At 45.8% G+C, this 6000-nt stretch overlaps 1 non-coding gene across 1 annotated transcript; it reads right to left on the reverse strand.

Annotated features, from left to right (window-relative positions):
* Positions 1 to 4569: 4569 nt before the first annotated feature.
* TRNAG-GCC (transfer RNA glycine (anticodon GCC)) lies at positions 4570 to 4640 on the reverse strand. Its single transcript has one exon. It is a non-coding gene; the product is annotated as a tRNA-Gly (tRNA).
* Between the last annotated feature and the right edge of the window lie 1360 nt (positions 4641 to 6000).

Raw genomic sequence — 6000 nt, forward strand, 5'->3', positions numbered from 1 at the left:
GAATCCCTGGAGATCATAGTGATTTCTGCTCCGTTTCTTCCAATGTGTGTCTGTGTTTGTGCGGGCGCATTCTACGTGCATCCATACCTGAGAAAATCTGTGTTTGTGTGTATATGTGAGAGACAGAGTGGGCGGGAATATATAATTTATTATTTGGTGAGGTCTGAGTTTTAGAAACATTTTTGAGGCGATGTACAGTGAATTGGAGAAGATGGTTGTTATTTGTCCTTCCTTCTGGAAGAGGACCATGACATAAGGAAGGCTTTGCCATGACTTGCCATATCTACATCCGATGAAAGAATGCAAATCAAAGCATACCATTTTCTTTTTTTTCTTTCTCGTGGTTGTTCTCTTTTGTTCTGATTCTTCTTTCGTAACATGACTAATGTGAAAAATAAGATTAATATGATTATACATGTATGGCCTATATCAGATTGCCTGCCCTCTTGGGAAGGGGGGAGGAGAGTGAAGGAGAAAAAATTTGGAACTCGGAATCTTATAAAAGTGAATGTTGAAAACTATCTTTACATGTAATTGGGGGGGAAAAAAACACTATTAAGGGAAAATGTTATCTGAGAAGGCTGCAGTAGATATCCAGGGGTGTCAAACACCTAGATACACATACACATACGCTCAGTCACATACACGAACACACGAGGTAAAGTATCTCTTCCTTTCGAGAGCAGGCTTTTTAATACTGGAAAACGATCTAAGTCCTAGAGAAGGAGCTCGAGGGCAGAAAAGGTGGCTTATGGGGTGGAGTGAGAGAGTGTGAGGGGTTGGAAGCAGACAACATAGGTAGGGAAAAGAGGGAGGGGTCTTCTAGTTTTCTGAAACTATGAGTTTGTGCGACCCAGAATCCCTCAAATCAGAGAAGGATGTGTAGAGCAAAGAGTGTGTTTGCACAACCCGGGATGCCTGGAGCAGAAAGCCACCACTTGGCGCTTTCCTTGTTCATGTAGTAGTGAATATCCCCGCCTTGTCCACAGGAGACCTGGGTTTGATCCACTACGGGGAGGATCCACTTTCTGTTGCATACCTCACACTCTCGATCCTATTTCTTCTCTCACTGCCGGCTGCCCAGGTCCAAGACGACAAAGTCTCTCCCAGAGCAAAAGATGCCTCTGACATTAGGCGGCCAAGAGTCACCTTGGGCATCTCCGAAGAGAGCTGGCCAAAGGCAAGCTTTCTGGAAGTCGCCCACTGGCATCTGGCCACCCCCATTCGCCAGCTTTCGGATTCTCCCCCAGCCTCAGGCGTCCGAGGATTTCTTCGTCTGGCACTTTTTGTAGCCGCCCCTTCGAGGTTCCCCTCTCGCCCAATACCTCGTCTCTTCCTGAAAAGGAAAACCAAGCCAGGGCTTGGTACCCAACCTCCGCGGAGGAATCAAGTGGGCCGCTCACTACGTGCTTGCTCCATTCCTTGAGCGGCAACAGCCCAGCCCCTGGCTCCAAGTAGCTCACCGCATGTAGCACCGAGTCTACATCGCCACTCAGTCGCGTTCACACGCTAAATTAGAGCAGACGCAACGGGCGAAAGGGGCTGAAGAGAGAGACGGAGGCAGTGGCAAGTAGAGTGCCTCGAGGGTACTAGTGGGGTCTTGGAGGATTGGGGCAGGATACGCGGGAGGCAAAAGCGGTGGCAACCCAAACCGCAGGAGTCGTGGACTGGTTCAAGAGCGATCTTGGGCTTTGGTCCGTCTGGGGAGCCTTCTTCGTTGATTCCGCTTCCCCAGGCTGGCGGCTCTGGCTGCCGTGCCTACAGAGCTGTTTTCAGCAACCATGCCACTTGCCTGGGTGAGTGGGAGCAGTCCTCTAGCTCTGTTCTTTCGCACTCTCTGGTTTGTTTCAGTTGTCTGGCTGGATGCTGGGTCTCCAATCCAAAACTTCACTTTAGCTGAGCTACAGTGGAGCACCTGCTTAATCTGTGCAAGGTCCCTTGCCATGCGGCTGCATCTTTGCAAGTCGAACGTGGAGCCCCTTACTTTGCCTTCAAGGTTCTATCCTGGAGAGGGCCGAAGATGGAACTGAACTTCCAGGCATGGAGAACCTTAGGCCTCAAGGCCACATGCAGCCCTCTAGGTCCTAAAGTTTGGTCCTTTGACTGAATCCAAACTTCACACAACAAATTTGGCCACACTTCAGGAACTAGAGTGTGGCTTCGAGGCCTAAGGTTCCCCTCCTCTGACTGTTAAAAAAAAACTCACTGCATTATAGCACATCTGGAACTTCATCCATTAAGACATTCCCCCCTGATGCCTGTATCAAAATTGGCACAGCTGGAACTAAAGAGTGTGGAATGATGAGACAAGAGCCAGGCACGTTCTGTCACAGCAGTTCCCATTTATTGGTCAGAAAGCATGGTTTATGTAATGAATGCAAAGTAATTATCTCTTAGGTTTCCATGAGAGAATGTTTAATGTCCTTGTACATTTACATACATCCTTATGTTTTAATGTCCTTGTTGCCTTGCATACATCTATATCTGGTTATCCCATCCTAAACTCCTGAGAGTCAGGAAGAGATCGTGAGCCAATCATAAGACATAATATAGCCTTCAGGGGAAGCTGGCTTGGGAGAAATCCTGGACCAGACTCTTCCCATGTATGGACTGGGTCAGAACTGGCCCTCGACACCCTCCAAAGATGCGCATCCAATTTAAGCCAGTTCTGTTAATCTTTTAGCATTTCTGTCCATCTCCTCCAATAAGAATTCGAAAGTGTATCGGATGCAACTGGATCTCCTCTCGATTTTCCATGTCTGTCTCCCTCCTTGTCCATCTTCAGTGGACTAACAGAAAACAAAGGAACAAAATTTGAATTTTTTTTTTTTTTGTATAATGTGTATGTACAAGTCTGGTCCTTTCCACAATCAATAGATACACAGATACTGAGTCCATTCTTTTGGCTGTGAGTTAATCAGTAAATTTGTATTAAGTGTCTACCGTATGTCAGTTACTGTGCTAAAGGAAGAGTATATAAACCAAGGCAAAATACAACCCTTTCTCCAAGGGAGCTAAAAACAGTCATTTGGGGGGAGAGATTACTGGTAAACAATTCTGCACAACCAGGTTGCTTCTGTGTGTCTGTGTGTGTGTGTGTGTGTGAGTGTGAAGTATATATGAGGTACATACACACACACCTCGAGACAATGGGGAATCATGAACTTTTATTGAATGAATAAGACAGAGATAGCTATGGTCAGATCTAGGCCTCAGGTGGATCAATTTGACAGATTAGAGGAAGTTGGATTGGAATGGAGAAAAAATTGAAGGAGATCAATCAGTAGGTCAACAGAGAAATGTTAGGAAGGCAGGAATAACTAAACTGGGCAAGTGATTGCCTATGGTGAGGGTGGCACAGAAAAGAATTAAGGGGCAGAGAATGAAGAGTCTAGGATGGCATGTTACCAGTCTGGTTGCCTGGGAAATTGGTTTTACCCCTCCCTCTATAATTAGGAAGAGAGGGAAAGTTTGAGGGGAAAGATCATGAAATCAGTTTTGGACATGGTGAAACTAAGATTCCTCTAAGACTTCTACTTCAGAGATGTCTAATAGATAGTTGGAGTAACTCCAGTAACTGGAGACTGAAAAACAGCGAGAGGCTAGTGCTGTAGGTAAGTATATCTGAGCGTCATCTGCATGGGAATGGTTATTGAAGCAATGAGAGCCGAAGAGTTCACCGAGGAAATCGTATACAGGGAGACGAGAAAAGAGTCCCCAGCCTTGGAGTTTGTGTAGTGGGACAGAACCCGAGTTTTGCCAATCCTCTCCCATACAGCTTGGAGTTGTTGCAGCAAGTGCTCTGGTATTAAGAACGGTAAAAACAGAACCTAAAACGTTTGGAAGTGAATTCTCTCACGGTTAAGCATATTCATTTGCCATTCATAAAATGCTTCATTTCCCCTTCTCGTTGGCAAGTTCTGAGGGCAGGTGAAAAATTGGGGTAGAATGGTGCTCATCTCAGGGGTGCATTCCGATCCACTTCAATGTCTGTCTGGAAAACTGAGGGTGGAGATGGAGATAGAAGGTTAGAGTCAGATCAAGGTGGCCTAGGTAAACTTTTGCCAGAAGAGCATTTTTCCTAGCTGTCCAAGAGACAAACACCTCTGATGTTCTCTGACCTCCTCCACAGAATGAAGGTTGAATGGTGAAAGTTAAATGGCCAAGGACTGTTTGTCTTTCGCTCTTAAAGAGAACCATAACATCAGGGAGTTGATGTCCTGGCATGCAAGTGAACTGGATTTAAACGAGGAGGACTGTGCAAATCACCAGCTTCACTTTCTCCCTGGAGTCACCTGGGTCCAGTGACGAGATATAGATCGGCAGATCTGAAAATGGCCCTGAATGCAGTGAGAAACCTTGGCCTTTTTAAGTTCTCTTTAACAGGTCTTATTTTGACTGAGAAAGTGTACATTCAACGATTTTATAAGGTAAAGAACGACATCTTATCTAGCAAATGCTGGTTGGAACCAGACATGATGCGCTATCTTGGTGATGCAAGAACGAGCGTTAGCTGTCTAAAAGGAGCCACAGTCCTCTGGAGAGATAGTGAACTTTAAAATATACAAATGCATGGGCCGGGAATCGAACCCGGGCCTCCCGCGTGGCAGGCGAGAATTCTACCACTGAACCACCCATGCTCTACCCCATCCTATCTCTTTTCTGCCTCAGATCTTGGTCAATTCACAGCGTTTGCAGGTAGGTCAGGTTCATCGTAAAAATGAATGGATAGATAGATAGATAGATAGATAGATAGATAGATAGATAGATAGATAGATAGATAGATAGATAGATAGATAGATAGATAGATAGATAGATAGATAGATAGATAGATAGACAGACAGACAGACAGATAGATAGACAAATAAATAAATAGATAGATAGATAGATAGACAAATAAATAAATAGATAGATAGATAGATAGATAGATAGATAGATGGATGAATGAATAAATAAATAGATAAAGAAAATAAATCTCTCATCCTAACCTAAAACTTTTGGTTTCCTTGCCCTCCTCTCTTCTAAGCCTTTTTCTTCATTTTTCTCCTCCTACATATTCCTTCCCTTCTCTTCCTCCTCTTGTTTCTCTCCCCCCCTTCCCCCCTACTGCTCTTACATTTCTTCCTCCTGGAAAGTCCGAGGAATGGCCTGAAGGAAGCTGTAGAAAGAATCGAAGGAGTTATGACGTCCAAGTGTACAATTCTCTTTCAATCTACCCTCCCTCAAAAATCAAACTGGATCCTCAGAACGGGGCGGCTCCTATACACATCGCTCATACAAACATAAGCTTATCCTGTTCCTGCCTATAAGGGCTGGGAGAAAAGGGGTGGTGTCAGTGGAGTCAGGGGCCTGGCAGGTCTCTCTCTCTCTCTGCTTCTTGTAGCTCTCAGGTGGCCGAGGGACTGTGGGACCACAGTGAGAGATGCAAAAGATTGCCCTTAGCAGTGAGATTCGAATCTACATCCTCAGAAGAAACTACGACCTGCACAGACTGCCTTAGCCCACTCGGCCATCCCACTTTGCCGCCTCCCTTTACTCAAGTGACCTCTGCGACTAAATAATCTCCAGCTTAGATTTCATTTCACCCAGATCTTTCCAATAAGGCACCACTTTCCAACATACCCTGCCTTCTCACTTTGGCAAAAGCATTGTCCAAGGAAATCTACCTATCCAGAACCATCCTTCCATACGCTCTGTGCACCTTCCAGTCAGATTCTCAGTGCGGACACACATACCCTCCTGAGGGTCCCAAAGACAAACATCACAACAAACCCTCACTTGTCCCCACCCTTCTCAAGCCTACCAGAACCCGTAAGTTACATGTTCACCTGTTGTGGTCTTCCCCAACCGGGTCCCCGCTCCCACGCAGCTCACTCCCGAGGCCACTCTCTCGAGGGTCGCCATCTTTCCAAAAGCCGTATTCCGAGAGCCTAGTAAAACTTCCTTGACTCTGGGCCTGCGAATGAAGCCGCGGACAGGTAGGCGCCAACTGAGAGAATA

The sequence above is a fragment of the Petaurus breviceps genome, unplaced genomic scaffold (assembly GCF_028583685.1).
Source record: "Petaurus breviceps papuanus isolate PSGF00001 unplaced genomic scaffold, PetGlider_PUasm1.0 220, whole genome shotgun sequence".
NCBI lineage: Eukaryota > Metazoa > Chordata > Mammalia > Diprotodontia > Petauridae > Petaurus > Petaurus breviceps.